The 19,293-nt window shown below is 41.3% G+C and overlaps 1 protein-coding gene across 2 annotated transcripts in view; it reads left to right on the forward strand.

Moving 5' to 3' along the window:
• The first annotated feature begins 227 nt into the window (after window positions 1–227).
• LOC129866607 (tetraspanin-18-like) overlaps window positions 228–19,293 on the forward strand; it is a 107,330-nt gene continuing 88,264 nt past the window's right edge. For both annotated transcript variants that reach the window (XM_055939363.1, XM_055939362.1), the window contains exon 1: window positions 228–559. The gene's annotated coding sequence lies outside the window, so the exon portion shown is untranslated. The remainder of the gene's footprint in view (window positions 560–19,293) is intronic.

Here is a 19,293-nt window from a genome sequence, read left to right on the forward strand (position 1 = left end):
CATTGGGGACACGCCGGAAAAGAAAACACTTCCATCACCCCAGCCGCACCTCTCTAAATAATCAGGGGACTCAAATTGCATTCCATGTATCATAGTCTTTCACCTGTGAGTAAAGTTATCATTACCTTGTGTTTAGAAGATACAATCTAATTCAAGCTCAAAAATAAAGGAGTTAAAAGGGGCGTGTCTTACAGGCTGAGTGCCCGCCCCCGGGGGCTGAAGAACGTGTGGATGACTCCAGAGCTTTACAGCGTGTGGTTCGTTCAGTGAGTTAGGAAGAAAACTGTTTGCATACCAATCTCTCTCTCGTCTCGAAGACAGCATGACCAAATTGGGGCTATAGTTATCTTCGGCTCTGGAATTTATTTGTTGAAGACTGAAGTCTAAAGGCTTGTTGTTCTGTTCTTGGACACATCTCCTACTTGGCTATTTTCTTAGAATATTTATTTCGTTTTTTTATGCTCTGATTTTAGGTGCGTAATTCTATTATCTGACATATTTTGTGGAGAGAACACCAGAAAGCTCGCGCAGAGGTTTTGGACTAAACTGCAGTTTTGAGGTAAGAACAGTCAATGTAGTCTCTCTCTTTAGTCGATCTCAATAGAACAACACAACCACTGCGACCTGTGGAATTTGAACCGAATCCGAATGTGTTCCTTGAAAAGCAATTATAGAGAGAAAACTGTTATGTAAACAATGTTGTCCCATCTCTTCTATATCTTGCTACGGGGTTCTGTGGTATAACGTTGCAATATTGGTAAAAATGGTACTATGCTATTCATGTCTTATTAACTGTCTATGTTGTGCGCAATGTTTGATTTGGAAATGGTTTGGATTAGCCTAATGGACTAATGCAGCTGTCGACTATTGTTCTAGTTTGCTCAAGTATAGGTTGTTTTTTCTGACCGTCGTATGCACACTTTATTACACCAGCACAACATTTGTTCAATAATTTTAACAAGTAAAAGGCTATCTGCTGAATTAAATGTCAGTATTGCGCAAAGGAAATCTTTGCTACATATTGGAACGTTGGATTCATAAATGTATCCAATTTCTCCTGCGTCGAGCAGCGGGCATTGTTCAAGACTGTATCAGTATAAACACAGATGAGTGGACATCATTAACGTTAGGTGTGGACGTGGAGTCGAAAACGTAATTATAAAAATTCCTGTTGAACTTTCAACAATCGATTTTGCTTTAGCCTATACCAAGCCTCATTTTTCAAGATATAAAGCTTATTGTCAGTGGAGTGCATAAGTTATATTGAACATAATATAGCCTACTTTAACACTGTAGAATAAATTAATGATAGGATACATTCATGTTCTTTGACCAATACATTTATGATGCTGCCATTTATCTTGCAAGACTAAATTCACACTTAATCTCAGGCATGAGGAACACCGTTGACATATTTACCAATTAGCTTGCCTTTGAGAGAGGAGGCAGCCGGCCGATATTGGAGAGTTGAGTGAAAGCTGATGTTTGCCAGTCAATCAGTACATCCGTCTTCAAGATGGCATCTTTCCCACGCGAAGTGACAGCGTAACGCGCGCGGCCCAGGGGGTTCGATCAAAATGTGGGCCTGTCGCCCACGACGCACGTGGTAACAGATGGGAACGTCTGGAGCTGTCTCAGTTGGAGGCATCTTGGCTTGAGGGCAGGAGTTTACTGATAATTAACATTAATCAAAGACTAGCACACATGGGAGGGGGCCCTTTGATATTAGATGCAAACTGGAGTACAGGATGATAGCAGAGAGGTTTGACACCTCAATCTAGGCTCCAGCCACCCAAGTCAAAGACTGTTCACTCTGCTACAGCACAGCAAGCGGAGACCCTGAACATCTTCTAGCCCCAAGCTGTAAGACTGCTAAATAGTTAGTCCAAGTAGCTATGCTTAACTATTTAACTATCTACAGTGCACTAACTAATTTGACTCATCACATATGCTGCCTCTACTTTTTATTATCTATCCTGTGTCACGATCGTCCATGGGAGAGAGAGAGGACCAAGGCGCAGCGTGTAAAAAATGCATCTTCTCTTTATTAAGGAGATGACCAAACGAAGCAAAACAACAAATCCAAGACCGTGAAACCAAAACCGACTAAATGCAAAACATGCAAACTTGACACAGACCTAGACACAGACTAAGACACCGACTAAGACACCGACTAACTCAATGACCCAACAAACACATGATGCCTATGGCCGCCTAAAATATGGCTCCCAATCAGAGACAAATGAAAGACATCTGTCTCTGATTGAGAAACCACTCAGGCAACCATAGACATACCTAGAAACCCTCACTAAACCATAGACATACCTAGACATACTCACTCAACACAAAACCACACACACAAAACCCAACAACCCCTTAACCATATAATCACCCAAACACAAACCTCCCCCATGTCACACCCTGACCTAACAAAAATAATAAAGGAAACAAAGATAACTAAGGCCAGGGTGTGACATCCTGTTGCTTACCAACTTTATACTTAGCTATATGTACAGTGCCTTGCGAAATTATTCATCCCACTTGGCGTTTTTCCTATTTTGTTGCATTACAACTTGTAATTTAAATGGATTTTTATTTGGATTTCATGTAATGGACATACATAAAATAGTACAAATTGTGAAGTGAAATGAAAAAAATGACGTGTTAATTTTTTTTTAAACAAATTAAAAACTGAAAAGTGGTGCGTGCATTTGTATTTACCCCCTTTGCTATGAAGCCCCTAAATAAGATCTGGTGCAACCAATTACCTTCAGAAGTCACATAATTAGTTAGATTGCACACAGGTGGACTTTATTTAAGTGTCACATGATCTGTCACATGATCTCAGTGTATATATACACCTGTTCTGAAAGGCTCCAGAGTCTGTAACCACCAAGCAAGCTGCACCATGAAGACCAATGAGCTCTCCGAACATAAGATACTTATATGTACCTAAATGTTTAAAATCCATATTTATGATTATTTATTTGAATTGCGCGCCCTCCAGTTTCACCAGAAGTTGTTCCGCTAGTGGGACTCCTATAGAAAAAATAAGCAAACACATTTGGTGTTTGCCAAAAGGCGTGTGGGAGACTCCTCAAACATATGGTAGAAGGTACTCCGGTCAGATGAGACTAAAACTGAGCTTTTTGGCCATCAAGGAAAACGCTATGTCTGGCGCAAACTCAACACCTCTCATCACCCCGAGAACAGCATCCCCACAATGAAGCATGGTGGTGGCAGCATCATGCTGTGGGGATGTGTTTCATCGGCAGGGACTGGGAAACTGGTCAGAATTGAAGGAATGATGGATGAAGATAAATACAGGGAAATTCTTGAGGGAAACCTGTTTGTCTTCCAGAGATTTGAGACTGGGACTGAGGTTCACCTTCCAGCAGGACAATGACCCTAAGCATACTGCTAAAGCAACAGTCGAGTGGTTTAAGGGAAAACATTTAAATGTATTGGAATGGCCTAGTCAAAGCCCAGACCTCAATCCAATTGAGAATCTGTGGTATGACTTAAAGATGGCTGTACACCAGCGTAACCCATCCTCCTTGAAGGAGCTGGAGCATTTTTGCCTTGAAGAATTGGCAAAAATCCCAGTGGCTAGATGTGCCAAGATTATAGAGACATCCCCCAAGAGACTTGCAGCTGTAATTGCTGGAAAAGGTGGCTCTACAAAGTATTGACTTTGGGGGGGTGAACAGTTATACACACTCAAGTTCTTTGTTTTAGTTATTTCTTGTTTGTTTCACAATAAAAATATTTTGCATCTTCAAAGTGGTAGTCATGTTGTGTAAATCAAATTATACAAACCCCCCAAAAATCTATTTTAGTTCCAGGTTGTAAGAAAACAAAATAGGAAAAATGCCAAGGTGGGTGAATACTTTTGCAAGGCACTGTACATACAGTATCTACCTCAATTACTTTGTACCCCTGCAAATCGACTCAGTACCTGTACCCCGTGTATATAGCCATGTTATCATTACTCATCATGTATTTCATTTTTCTTTCTTTCTGCATTGTTGGGAAGGGCCATGAGTAAGCTTTTCACTGTTAGTCTACACTTGTTGTTTACGAAGCATGTGACATACAATTGTATTTGATTTGAGATAATTGATGATAGTCTTGATGGCAGTGAAGAAGGGTTATTTTGAGGTTTTGAAAATATTTGATTTTAGAATTGATTGATTGCATGTTCGAAACCAGCAATAGAATGTTATTTTAGAGATTTTTTTTTAAAACTATGCCAAACCTTAACCATTCGGGGGGTTAATACCTAACCTGAAGATGTCGGAGTTAATGTCTAAACGTAACCTTAAACACTTTTGAAGTTTGGAACAACTTTGAAATTTGACATTTGAGAAACATGGATGAACTCTAATTTTGAGGTGAGACTGAGAGCACAATGCACACATAAAATGTGTGTTATTTTTTTAATTTCCCCATTCCAATTATCCCTATAAACAATTTGTATAAAAAATGATAGCTCCCTACTTATTATACTGCACAAGGCAGCTAGTGCAAATGAGTATAGAGGCTTCAAAACATGGAAGCTGCCTGGTCATAGACTAGCTAACTAGCCTGGGGCACGGACATTTCCCATTCTGTTGTTGCTCTGTATAAAGAGGTTTGCTGCTAACAGCACTTGTTCACACACATACACTCCCTATCTCACACTAGAGGTCGACCGATTAATCGGCATGGCCGATTTCAAGTTTTCATAACAATCGGTAATCGTCATTTTTGGACGCCGATTATGGCCGATTACATTGCAATCCACGAGGAGACTGCGTGGCAGGCTGACCACCTGTTACGCGAGTGCCACAAGGAGTCAAGGTAAGGTGCTAGCTAGCATTAAACTTATCTTATAAAAAACAATCAATCTTAACATAATCACTAGTTAACTTACACATGGTTGATATTACTAGTTCAACTATCTTGTCCTACATTGCATATAGTCAATGCAGTGGCTGTTAATTTATCATCGAATCACAGCCTAATTTGCCAAACGGCTGACGATTTAACAAAAGCGCATTCGCGAAAAAAGCACAATCGTTGCACGAATGTACCTAACCATAAACATCAATGACTTTCTTAAAATCAATACACACGTATATATTTTTAAACCTGCGTATTTAGTTAAAATAAATTAATGTTAGCAGGCAATATTAACTAGGGAAATTGTGTCACTTCTCTTGCGTTCAGTGCAAGCAGAGTCAGGGTATATGCAGTAGTTTGGGCCGCCTGGCTCATTGCGAACTGTGTGAAGACCATTTCTTCCTAACAAAGAACGTAATTAATTTGCCAGAATTTTACATAATTATGACATAACATTGAATGTTGTGCAATGTAACAGCAATATTTAGACTTATGGATGCCACCCGTTTGATAAAATACGGCACGGTTCCGTATTTCACTGAAAGAATAAACGTTTTGTTTGATAGTTTCCGGATTTGACCATATTTATGACTTAAGACTCGTATTTCTGTGTGTTTATTACATTATAATTAAGTCTATGATTTGATATTTGATAGAGCAGTCTGACTAAGCGGTGGTAGGCAGCAGCAGGCTCGTAAGCATTCATTCAAACAGCACTTTACTGCGTTTGCAAGCAGCTCTTAGCATTGCTTGAAGCACAGCGCTGTTTATGACTTCAAGCCTATTAACTCCCGAGATTAGGCTGGCAATACTATAGTGCCTATAAGAACATCCAATAGTCAAAGGTATATGAAATACAATTGGTATAGAGAGAAATAGTCCTATAATAACTACAACCTAAAACTTCTTACCTGGGAAAATTGAAGACTCATGTTAAAAGGAACCACCAGCTTTCATATGTTCTCATGTTCTGAGCAAGGAACTTAAACGTTAGCTTTTTTACATGGCACATATTGCACTTTTACTTTCTTCTTCAACACTGTTTTTGCATTATTTAAACCAAATTGAACATGTTTCATTATTTATTTGAGACTAAATTAATTTTATTTATGTGTTATATTAAGTTAAAATAAAGTGTTCATTCTGTATTGTTGTAATTGTCATTATTACAAATAAATATAAAAAATCGGGCGATTAATCGGTTTTGGCTTTTTTTGGGTCCTCCAATAATCGGTATCGGTGTTGAAAAATCCTAATCGGTCGACCTCTCTCTCACACACACACACACACACACACACACACACACACACACACACACACACACACACACACACACACACACACACACACACACACACACACACACACACACACACACACACACACACATAGCAAATCAGGTTTCAATTAGACCAGCACTTGTGTGTGAAGAGATTGACTCTGGTGGATTCATCACAGTAACACAGCTCTCTGGTCAGGTGTGTGTGACATTGCTGGACTGTTATAGGTTATAGATCGTCTATAGATAGTCTTTCAGAGCCAGCTGACTGAGGATTGGAATCCTCTCACATCATGATTAATGGACAACACAAAAAACATACACCAGCAGTATATACAACAGTACATGGCAAACAAAACTCAGGCTAAGTCCGTTGTGTAGCTATAATGTTCATTTATTCAGTGCGTGCCTATCATGGGGTCAGTGTGTCGATATAAATAAAATATATTCCATTACTTTTATTTCTATGAGTGTAGCGCTCCATCCACATTGTAGGGTGAGAACAAAACAAGGAAAGAAGACTAAGTATTATTCAACAGTTCACTGGCTCTGAATAGCTGTGTGTGACTCAGATCACATCCCCTAGGATGATTAATGCGTTGGGCAAGGATCATGTACATACCCACATTTGTTATCTCACATTCCCTCTTTTTCTTTCTCCTTCTTTCTTTCCCAAATGTCTGGGGGCCTTTTGAGTGCTTTTTGAGGGGTGAGACACACACACACACACACACACACACACACACACACACACACACACACACACACACACACACACACACACACACACACACACACACACACACACACACACACACACACACACACAGTGCAAAGTGTAAACAGTGTTTTGTTCCTTGTGTGTGTTGCGGCTGGGTGGGAGAGCATTTGCCTTGTTAAAGAAAGAACAAATAGTAGTGTGATGATGGTAGAACAGCTGCCAACAAGGATGACTGAACACCGCCTAAAGCTTTTCTTCTCTTGAATTTCTTCACATGAGTGTTGTTGGAAAATTGTTTTGCTGCCCAGATACAGAAGTTATGTCCACAGGATATAAAAATGCTAATGTCAACAACACAGTTCTTACAAACCCTACAATTTACACGGTCATATGCGTCAGAGAGTAGCAAAAAATGCACTCCGTTTCCTCAACGGACCTTCTAATTTGATTTCTTTTATTTGTATTTATTTAACTTTTATTTAACTAGGCAAGTCAGTTAAGATCAAATTCTTATTTACAATGACGGCCTACCTAATATAGCAGTGGACCCTGTAAGATAGCAGGAGAGAGATATGTGAGAAAATATCTCATCTCCACTTAACAAGCCTGGATTGATTTTAGCCTGCACTACAGGGATGAACTGGATTTTGCCATCGGTGATACCGTTATACTTGTGAAACACACAATCAGCCAGAAAGAGACAGACTGGGAAAAGGGACTGTGCCGATGTGTGCTCTTTGTCCCTATCCAATCTAGACCAATCCAGGTATGGGTAGGAGATATTAACGTGTGAAATGCCCATGGCAATAATAATAATAATTTGGTGGATGCTTATTTTTGTCCTGGAGAAATTAGGGTTTAAGTGCCTTGCTCAAGGGCACATCGGCCGATTTTTCACTTTGTGGGCTTGAAGGTTTCAAACTAGGAAATTCTCAGTTACTGGGCCAACCCTCTAACCGATAGGCTAACTGTCACCGATCCCGTCCTGTTGCAGCTGATGAGGGAAGGGGTGACAGTGGCGTGCTGCGCAAGCTGGCCTGGCTTAGTATCACTCATAAAAGAGCTCAAATTAAAGATGCACTCTGCAGTAATCGCTCCGCCATTTCTTGGTTGCTACAATTCTAATAGTTAGACTAATTTAACTTTACATGACAAAACAAGCAAGTATAGTGTAGAGAATCATTGTACCACCTAACTGCTGTGAAATGTCTTTTCCAAAACGAAAAAGATTGTATTTTCAGCTGTTAGAAGCAGGTGTACAAAACAAACTACAAAACCGAAAGTAAAACAAGCAAAAACGAAACTTAAAAAATGGGAATCATAGAAATAGTGCACATAAAACAGATCTACTGCTTCTTAAATGTACTTTCAATGAGAATGACAGATCTATAACACATATATTAATTTTGTTTGGTGGCTCAAAAAGTTACACATTGTAGCTTTAATCAATCTGCGGAGGTTCCACATGGCAGGGCTAAGAGTCTCTGCTCTCTCTCTCTTTCTCTCTCTCGTTAATAACTGCTGATGTGGCTGTCCGCTTGGCCGGGTGTCTGATCGCTGCGTGGCCCCGTTTTCACAGCCCTAATCACACCACATGATTCATACTAATTCACCATACCCACTACCTTTCTCTTCTTCCTTTCTCTTTCCCTCCCTCCCTCACTTCTATCTCTCCCCCTCTCTCTCTCACTCTGGCCGGTCGTTTGATTGCTGCATTCATACGAATGCACCATCCACTTTCCCACTACCTTTCTCCTTCTTTCTCTCTCCTTTACATCTCTCCATCTCTTTTCTTCCTTCCTTATCCATATCTCTCTCTTCTCCCTTACCCCTTTTCTCTCCCCCCCCCCTACTCTCTCTCTCCTCTGCTCTCATCCAGCCTGAGGGCACGTCTGTATCAGTATCGAGGGGGCAGGCAGGAAGGGGAAATCAGGCCCGGTGGGTCATCTCTGTGCACTTTGCTTCCCGGTATCGTATCAGCCCCACTGCTCTTCACTCCGGCACCATGCACCATGCTGCAGTTCACGCACGCACCCGCACCACACAGGCATGTGCACACACACACACGCACGAGCACACACACACCGTCCTCTGAGAGCTCGGAACTAAATGGTGTATCTATATATTGGCTCAATGTGAAAATTGCTTTTTTCGATCGCTGGAGGACCCTTCATTTAATGTGTGTGATGTAGGAGAGCAGAGTAGCCTGTAATGGGTTCCGTATCTTTGTTGTCGAGAGACACCGGGAAAATGACATTTGCTTTCCAGTGTTGTAGCAGAAATAATTTACACAGTCGAGGTGAGAAAAGGAGAGGAAAGGTGTGTACTTTTCCGGCACCTTGTATAAAAGGGAATAGGTGTATGTTTCTGGGGGTTTCACACACAACACATGCATTGGAATTGCACCTGTGTTCTTGCAATTGATTTGATGTTCAATGACATAGTGGGATTTTGTAGTCTTGCTATTTCTTTAAGCTAAAGGTCACGTCATGCTGCAATTGCTTTCATTGCTGCCCAGTTCTTAAAACAATAACGCTGCCCAGTTCTCAAAGCAATAACGCTGCCCAGTTCTTAAAACAATAACGCTGCCCAGTTTTAAAAACAACAACCAGTTCTTAAAACAGCCTATAGAGAACAATGGATGTTTATGTCTGCTTTTTAAATGTGTGAGGTTCGCTATGAATATGACTCCCATGAGCATGATAAAATTAATTGAGGAAGTCGAGGACATGCACATACTGTACAGCAGGGATCATCAACTACAATGAACAAAAATATAAATGCAACATGCAGCAATTTCAAAGATTTTACTGAGTTACAGTTCATATAAGGAAATCAGTCAATGGAAATACATTCATTAGGCCCTAATCTTTTGATGTCACATGACTGGGAATACAGATATGTAGTATACAGTACCTTAACCTGTCTAGGATCAGCGTGGCGCTAGCGGCACACCCCCCCCCCCCCCACTGAAAAACCAGTGCCGCGAAATTCAAAAAAAATAATTTTTTAAAATATTTAACTTTCACACATTAAAGTCCAATACAGCTAATGAAAGACACAGATCTTGTGAATCCAGTCAACTTGTCCGATTTCTAAAATGTTTTACAGGGAAGACACAATATGTAAAGATGTACATCTATTACCTAAAAACACATTAGCATAATCCACCATCTTTTATTTGTCCACCAACACCAGTAGCCATCACCAATTCGACTAAACTAAGATATTTATAGCCCCTAACCAACAAAAAAACTCATCAGATGACAGTCTGATAACATATTTATGGTATGGGATAGGTTTTGTTAGAAAAAAGTGCATATTTCAGGTAGATGGCATAGGTTACAATTGCACCCACCGTCACAAATGGAATAGAAAAACTACTTAGAGCAACGTGTTTACCTACTTACTAATCATCAAACATTTCGTAAAAATACACAGCATACACGAATCGAAAGACACAGATCCTGTGAATACAGACAATATTTCAGATTTTCTAAGTGTCTTACAGCGAAAACACAATAAATCGTTATATTAGTTTAGCACATAGCAATTAGCAGCCCAGCATTGATTCTAGCCAAAGTGAGCGATAAAAGTCAACATCGCCAAAAGATATTAATTTTTTCACTAACCTTCTCAGAATTCTTCCGATGACACTCCTGTAACATCACATTACAACATGCATATACAGTTTGATCGAAAATGTTTATATTTAGCCACCAAAATCATGGTTAGACAATGTGAAATGTAGACAAGCTGGTAAAGAAAAAGTCCTTGCGCCACTTAGACAGTGATCTACTCTTATACATAAATACTCATAAACGTGACTAAAAAATATAGGGTGGACAGGGATTGATAGACAATTTAATTCTTAATACAATTGCGTTATTACATTTTTTAATTTATCCTTACTTTTCAATACAGTTTGCGCCAAGCGAAGCTACGTCAAAAAACATGGCGTCCTAAGCCACTAAAATGTTTCGACAGAAACACGATTTATCATAATAAAAATGTCCTACCTTGAGCTGTTCTTCCATCAGTATCTTGGGCAAAGGATCCTTTCTTGGGAGGAATCGTCTTTTGGTGGAAAGCTGTCCTCTTGCCATGTGAAAATGCCAACTGCGTTCGGGATGAACTGAAAGCGTGCCCACCTATTCACAGCGTTAAAGAAATAAATGTCCCAAAATCGCACTAAACGGATATAAATTGCTATAAAACGCTTTAAATTAACTACCTTATGATGTTTTTAACTCCTATAACGAGTGAAAAGATGACCGGAGAAATATAACAGGCTAAACTAACGCTTGGAACAGGAGAGGGTCGGTGTCCTCCACGCGCGTTACGCAGCAAGAAAAGACTTGCTAGCTACAGGGTTTTTTCATTTGTAGTGCCTGTGAACGCGCAATCGACCCCATTGGAATCGTCATCACGTAAAGGCATCCAGGGGAAGACGTAAGAAGTGTCCGTATAGTCATAGCAAAATCAGTGCCGTTTTAACTGACTTCAGAACAGTGGCCAACATTTCTGAAATCTGAATCCATGTCATGGAAATTGCTGTAGAATGGGCTCTGTTCCACTTAGAGACAAAATTTCAACTCCTATAGAAACTATAGACTGTTTTCTATCCAATAATAATAATAATATGCATATTGTACGATCAAGGATTTTGTGGGAAGCCGTTTCAAAAATTAGCCAAATTAGCATAAATAGTCTAAACAGCGCCCCCATCCCCAACAGGTTAAAAAAAGGTAGGGGCGTGGATCAGAAAACCAGTAAGTATCTGGTGACCACCATTTGCCTCGTGCAGCGCAACACATCTCCTTTGCATAGAGTTGATCAGGCTGTTGATTGTGGTCTGTGGAATGTTGTCCCACTCCTCTGGATATTGGTGGGAACTGGAACACGCTGTCGTACACATCGATCCAGAGCATCCCAAACACGCTCAATGGTTGACATGTCTGGTGAGTACGCAGGCCATGAAAGAAATGGGACTGTTTCAGCTTCCAGGAATTGTGTACAGATCCTTGCGACATGGGGCCGTGCATTATCATGCTGAAACATGAGGTGATGACAATGCATGAATGGAACGACAATGGGCCTCAACATCTCTCTGGTAAGAAGAAGAGCGGGGGTGTATGCCTTATGATTAATGAGTCGTGGTGTGATCATAACAACATACAGGAACTCAAGTCCTTTTGTTCACCTTACCTATAATTCCTTACAATCAAATGCTATTCTCTTCGATTATAATCACAGCCGTGTATATCCCCCACCAAGCAGACACCTCGATGGCCCTGTAAACTGTAAACAACATATCCTGAGGCTGCGTTTATTGTAGCTGGGGATTTTATCAAGGCTAATCTGAAAACAAGGCTCCCTAAATTTTATCAGCATATCGAATGCGCGACCGGTGCTGGCAACAGCCTGGATCATTGCTACTCTAATTTCCGCGATGCAAACCAAGCTCTCCCTCGCCCTCCTTTCGGCAAATCTGACCACGACTCCATTTTGTTGCTCCCAGCCTATAGACAGAAACTAAAACAGGAAACGCCCGTGCTCAGGTCTGTACAACGCTGGTCCGACCAATCCGATTCCACGCTTCAAGATTGCTTCGATCACGTGGACTGGGATATGTTCAGGATAGCATCAGACAATAACATTGATGTATACGCTGATTCGGTGAGTGAGTTTATTAGCAAGTGCATCGGTGATGTGGTACCCACGGTGACCATTAAATCCTTCCCCAACCAGAAACCGTGGATTGATGGAAGCATTCGTGCAAAACTGAAAGTGCGAACCACTGCTTCTAATCATGGCAAGGCGACCTAGGACCATGACCGCATGGTCCTAGGGCTCAGGTCCTCCGAGAGAGAGAAAGAAAGAGAGAATTAGAGAGAGCATACTTAAATTCACACAGGACACCGGATAAGACAGGAGAAGTACTCCAGATATAACAGACTGACCCTAGCCTCCCGACACAAACTACTGCAGCATAAATACCGGAGGCTGAGACAGGAGGGGTCGGGAGACACTGTGGCCCCATCCGACGATGCCCCCGGACAGGGGCAAACAGGCAGGATATAACACCACTCACTTTGCCAAAGCACAGCCCCCACACCACTAGAGGGATATCTTAAACCACCAATTTACCATCCTGAGACAAGGCAGAGTATAGCCCACAAAGATCTCCGCCACGGCACAACCCAAGGGGGGGCGCCAACCCAGACAGGAAGATCACGTCAGTGACTCAACCCACTCAAGTGACGCCTCCCTCCTAGGGACGGCATGGAAGAGCCCCAGTAAGCCAGTGACTCAGCCCCTGTAATAGGGTTAGAGGCAGAGAATCCCAGTGGAGAGAGGGGAACCGGCCAAGCAGAGACAGCAAGGGTGGTTCGTTACTCCAGTGCCTTTCCGTTCACCTTCACACTCCTGGGCCAGACTACACTCAATCATAGGACCTACTGAAGAGATGAGTCTTCAATAAAGACCTAAAGACCATTCCATAAAAATGGAGCTCAATAGGAGAAAGTCCTGCATCCAGCTGTTTGCTTAGAAATTCTAGGGACAGTAAGTAGGCCTGCGTCTTGTGACCGTAGCGTAGGTGTAGGTATGTATGGCAGGACCAAAATGGAACGATAGGTAGGAGCAAGCCCATGTAATGCTTTGTAGGTTAGCAGTAAACCTTGAAATCAGCCCTTGCCTTAACAGGAAGCCAGTGTAGATAGGCTAGTACTGGAGTAATATGATCAAATTGTTTGGTTCTAGTCAAGATTCTAGCAGCCATGTTAAGCAATAACGGAAGTTTATTTAGTGCTTTATTTAGCCTTGAGTCTTCTTGGGTATGACACTTCAAGCTTGGCACACCTGTATTGGGGAGTTTCTCCCATTCTTCTCTGCAGATCCTCTCAAGCTCTGCCAGGTTAGTTGGGGAGCGACGCTGCACAGCTATTTTAAGGTCTCTCCAGAGATGTTCGATCTTGTTCAAGGGCATTCAGAGACTTATCCCGAAGCCACTCCTGCACTGTCTTGGCTTTGTGCTTTGTCATGTTGCCCCAGTCTGAGATCCTGTGCTCTCTGGAACAGGTTTTCATCAAGGATCTGTGTACTTTGCTCTGTTCATCTTTCCCTCAATCCTGACTAGTCTCCCAGTCCCTGCTGCTGAAAAACATCACCACAACATGAGGCTGTCACCACCATGCTTCACTGTAGGGATGGCGCCAGGTTTCCTCCAGACGTGACGCTTGGCATTCAGGCCAAAGAGTTCAGTCTTGGTTTAATCAGACCAGAGAATCTTGTTTCTCATGGTTAGAGTCCTTTGGGTGCCTTTTTGAAAACTCCAAGCGGGCTGTCATGTGCCTTCTACTGAGGAGTGGCTTCCGAGTGGCCACTCTACCATAAAGGCCTGATTAGTGGGGTGCTGCAGAGATGGTTGTCCTTCTGCAAGATTCTCCCATCTCCACAGAGAAACTCTGGAGCTCTGTAAGAGTGACCATCAGGTTCTTGGTCACCTTCCTGGCCAAGGCCCTTCTCCCCCGATTGCTTAGTGTGGCCGGGCGGCCAGGTCTAGGAAGAGTCTTGGTGGTTCCAAACTTCTACCATTTAAAAATTATGGAAGCCAAAGATTTCTTGGGGACCTTCAATGCTGCAGAAATGATTTGATACCCTTCCCCAGATCTGTGCCTCGACACAATCCTGTCTCGCAGCTCTACGTATAATTCCTTCGACCTCATGGCTTGGTTTTTGCTCTGACACGCACAGTCAACTGTGGGACCTTATATTGACAGGTGTGTGCCTTTCCAGATCATGTCCAATCAATTGAATTTATTGATTGAATGAACTCCAATCAAGTTGTAGAAACATCTAAAGGAAGATCAATGGAAACAGGATGATCCTGAGCTCAATTTCAAGTCTCATAGCAAAGGGTCTGAATTTGTAAATGCAGTTTTTTTTTAATACATTTGTAAAAATGTCTTAGAACTTGTTTAAATGCTTTCCGTTTCATTTTTCTGTAGTCATTTCTGTTTTGTATTTGTATTCTTTTTACTGCTCTAGGATTATTATTATTGCTGTTAGGGCTGGGCGATATGGCCAAAATCTCATGTCCCGATAATATCCCAATAACAATACATATCATGATATAGCACATTTAAATAGTTTATATAAAATGACCACATGTAAAGGCATATTTCTTATTATATTTTGAAATATACTCAACAAATAAAAGGTACTTACTCATATTTGATTATTTCTCCTTTTATTTAGAACCTTTGTGCAAATTTTCAATTAAGAATTTAACAAAATATAAAATATTAATGTATAAAATCTGAAAAGGTAAATAGAAACACTTCAACTATAGTTGCAAACAAAATAAATATAGGCCTAAAATATATAAATATTTTTTTGGGCTTGCCTGTTTTGCATGTTATTTTGGCGTTAATACGTGTCACATATCAATGTGCATTTTGTACCTTGGGTCGAGTGTTAGCACCAAGTCATGAATCCCCCGTTTCTCGACCGTGTAAATTGAGGCCATGTCTTTGCAGATGTAAGTTGTACTGGCAGCTGTTATCTCCTTCCATCTTTGTGATTCTTTGCCATATGGTGTTCCGCGGGCAAAAGCCTCTTGCAACGTCTGAGTCAGGTTTGTTTTGAGCACTCGATTGTACTTTTTGGGGTCTCATCCGGAGACTCTCTCCGTACTGTTTCACATGATTCTTGCGTAGGTGGTAATAGAGGTTAGTGGTGTTTGAGCCTGTTGTATGGACCGGCCTGCGGCATATTTTTGCAGAGGACGGTTTTCTGGTCTGTGTCAGACTTTTCATACCCAAACCACGTCCATGCGACCGAAGTAGCCCCTCTTCTAGGTACGAGCTCTTTCTCTCCGTGCCCTGTGTCACGTTCACTCTCCTCCGTCTTTGTTTGTGTTGCAAATTTCCTTCCACAGGGCACGTGTGATCTAAGATTGGGCGCAGCTGGAGACCCCAGAGTTCACTGAGAATGGGAGGAAAGACACACACACACAAAGGAAGTTTGTCTGTCCAGGGGCCTCTCGCTGAGACTCCCTCTTTATCTAGTGGAAACAGGCTAGTTGTTTGTCCTCCGCCTTGCTCCTCGCCTCGGCCACCCGGCCTAAGGATTCTTGGTGCTTATCTCACACTCTCCCTATTTCCCTTCAATAATAGCCTGGCGGAGACTTGCGGAGAGCAGGTAATTAGGTAAAAAGGTGTCTTACTGACAAGCTGGACCGGACAGATAGCAGCCGAAGCTGGGAGCAAGGGGAGATTGGATTCTGACAGGCGAGTCAGACGGTTTGTAGAGCAAGGAGAGAGAGGAGTCATTTGTCTAAGGATGTTGAAAAACAACATGTCCACAGTGTTTTTTAGTCCTAATACGCCGTGCCACTCATGTGTCTATTAAAGCCTACAGCCAAGCAGACAGAGGAGATGAGAGGGGAGCCGGTGGTCATTATAGAGACTGAGCACACAGAGTAAATCCTTGCTAGGCTTCATCTCTCATGTCTCCCACTAGTTTATTCATCCCCTAGGCTCAGGGCTCAGTCAGAGAGCCAGTCTATGTCCAGAGAGAGGCTTAAAGGGAGCAGGGTGTCAGCCGTCTGATAGGCATGTCTCTGTCTGGGGGTTGACTGTGGGAGATTACCTAAATGACTGTGGAATTATCCTGTGTGATGCTGAAGATTAGGGTTGGGCGATGTCTGGAAGGACACATTGATTATAACATAACATTGATTTGGTGCATAATGTCCTTCTTAATTGAAATTGTTACAAAAGCCACAAACAATAGGCCTAACAACATGATTGTTAGGCCTGATGGTGTTGTATCTAGTGTAGGCTGCAGAATGCTTTTCAAATTGTTAGGGGTATTGTTATTTCATCTTGATTATCTGTGTAAGCGCATTTGCGCCATTCCGTATACTTTTAACGACAGTTTCAGACTGTAAAAACATTTCACTTAGTAACTACAGGATAACCTGCCTTAGCTAAATCAGAGAAAAACTATGGCTGTTGGGAAAGGAAAGCAGGTATTTTCCTTTTTAGCAGTTCTTCGTTTTTTTAGGCCTGAATGATGAAGGTGAGCCAGAGGGCCTGAACCAAGTCACTTGCAGAATACGCTATACGATTTATCCGGGCAAAGGATGGACAAACTACAAACCTCCATCATCGTGCTGAGTTCGCTAAAATGGGGGTGAATATGCTGGGGTTACTGGTTATGAAGAATGTTATGCAGATTTGTTTTATCTGATTGTATAGTTAGGATTTTTACAGGTCAATAGGCAAAAGGCAAAGCCTTTATTTGTTTTTAGGCTAAGCCAATGTTCATTCAATATATATAAATATATATATAAAGAATGTTATAGGCTAAATAATCATTTGTTTGATCTGATTGTCGTTGACTTTTATGTAAATGCTCAATTTGTAAGCTATTCAAAATAAAGTGTTGTTCCCGCTTATTGAAAGTGCTTCTGAGGGAGCATTTGCCCGTTGCGCAATTCAAGGACATTCATAAACACTTTGACAATATTATACATAGCAGCCTATATTATTGGCTGTTTAGTTTGCAAGGAGGGATTTTCTGGTAGCACAATTTATTTTGCCTACACTTTGTCAAGTAAAGCAGGAACAAATCAGGTTTGTTTCAACTTCCTATTTGATTAGTCTATCTTGCAATTGTTTGTTATTTCTCTCATGATTAAAACACTACTTTTTATTTAGGCTGTTCACAAACAACTTTCTGAGATTGAACTCCGTTAGGTCTATCGAGTCATTCAATGGTTGATCATGAAAGAGTAGACTAGGCCTAGGTCTACGGGTCACATTCAAATCAAATGGGGATTAGGGAGTAAAAGGGAAATTAAGATTTTAAAACACTACGTCAGACATCAGATTGTCTGCTGCAAATGCCGGCTAATGATCATGCTAATGCCAATAGCTAGCTAAAAGACATTTATCTAAATGCACTAGTTAGGGCAAAGCAAACGTTGGCTCTAATACAGGTTGCTATCAGTGGTGGTGTGGATCAGCATGTTGTGTGTGTAACGGCATGCTCTTTGTCTAAGTGCAACATCTATTCAAATGTGATTAGGTTCCCCTTGGGAAACACTGACCAAAAATTTGGTTCCAATCCTGTCATAACTCCAACCTGGCTTTTTCATTTGTTGTCATGCCAAACAACACCAACCGTAGAATTAGAATAATCATTTATATTTCTGTGATTCCAGCAGTTTACCCAAGTCTTTTGATCGATTATCGCAAGTCAAACTTTTTGGGGGGAAAAATCTCAATTCGATTTTGGCCCATATCGTGCAACCCAAATAACAACCTGGTATATGCAAGCATTTTGATGGCACAGAAAGAAAGGAAAAGGGATATCTTCTTTAGGAGGTGTTATTCAAAAGTAAGTAGGATTTATATAGGCCCAGTGTACGCTATATCTCAATCAATTAAAACATCTATTTTTCTGGTAGTCCTAAATTAGATTTTCTAAGTTAGGAGTACCAGTGCAACAAATGAAACGTTTTCATTTAAAGCCCTGTATATCGTAATGTCCTAGTCAGTACCATTCTCCAACAGGACACAGTGGCTTGTATTGAGTAGATGTTCCGTGTTGAAAACAAGGGGAATCCCAACTGTGTTAATCCTACAGCACTGTCTGTGAGTAGGAACTCCTATTAAGCCTTTTGATAACTGATTGTTTTCCACCCGCTCCCTTTAACACTGTAGTCTTGCACTCAATGTCCTGTCGTGCCAAAATTGGCAATTTGAAAAAAAAAGTTTAAGATAAGCGGTGTAGCGACGCCACGCGTCGACACGGAGTTTAATGGCAGTGTCGCCTCCCACTGCCCTTGCACACACCGTCTGGTCAGGAAGGATACCTCCTACAAATCAGCACCAAGCTGAAGATGGTCGACCAATCTTCAAAGTCTCAGAAGGCAACATCTTTTACACTGGATCCTGTGTGTCATCATAATTGGTGGATTGTGTACCCATTTAAAATGTGTATCACTGAATTAATATAGTGAAGAAGAGGAGCTTTAGTGGAATATGGCTGGCTTAGGCACAGTGAATAATTCACCATTAATGACTGAGAACTCCTGAAGTGCTGTTCTGAGGCCCGAGGCAAAACCCTTTGGAGAGTTCACACCAAAATTCCCGGGTTTGAGTGCATTATTGCTTTTATAAAACAGTTGGTAACATATTTATAAAAATAGGAATCTTTCATAAATATGACATTTATTTTTGCACTCTGAAGGGCTGGTCATTAGTTATTTTCTCGTGTTTTGACCCAGTCATTAATGAATGAATAATTCTATTCATTTGAAGTTGCTATGCTAAACAATCATTGGCATGGACCTAGCTAGCAGAGATTCAATGATGATGAGAGACAAGAACCT

The sequence above is a fragment of the Salvelinus fontinalis genome, chromosome 12, assembly GCF_029448725.1.
Source record: "Salvelinus fontinalis isolate EN_2023a chromosome 12, ASM2944872v1, whole genome shotgun sequence".
In the NCBI taxonomy this organism is placed as follows: domain Eukaryota; kingdom Metazoa; phylum Chordata; class Actinopteri; order Salmoniformes; family Salmonidae; genus Salvelinus; species Salvelinus fontinalis.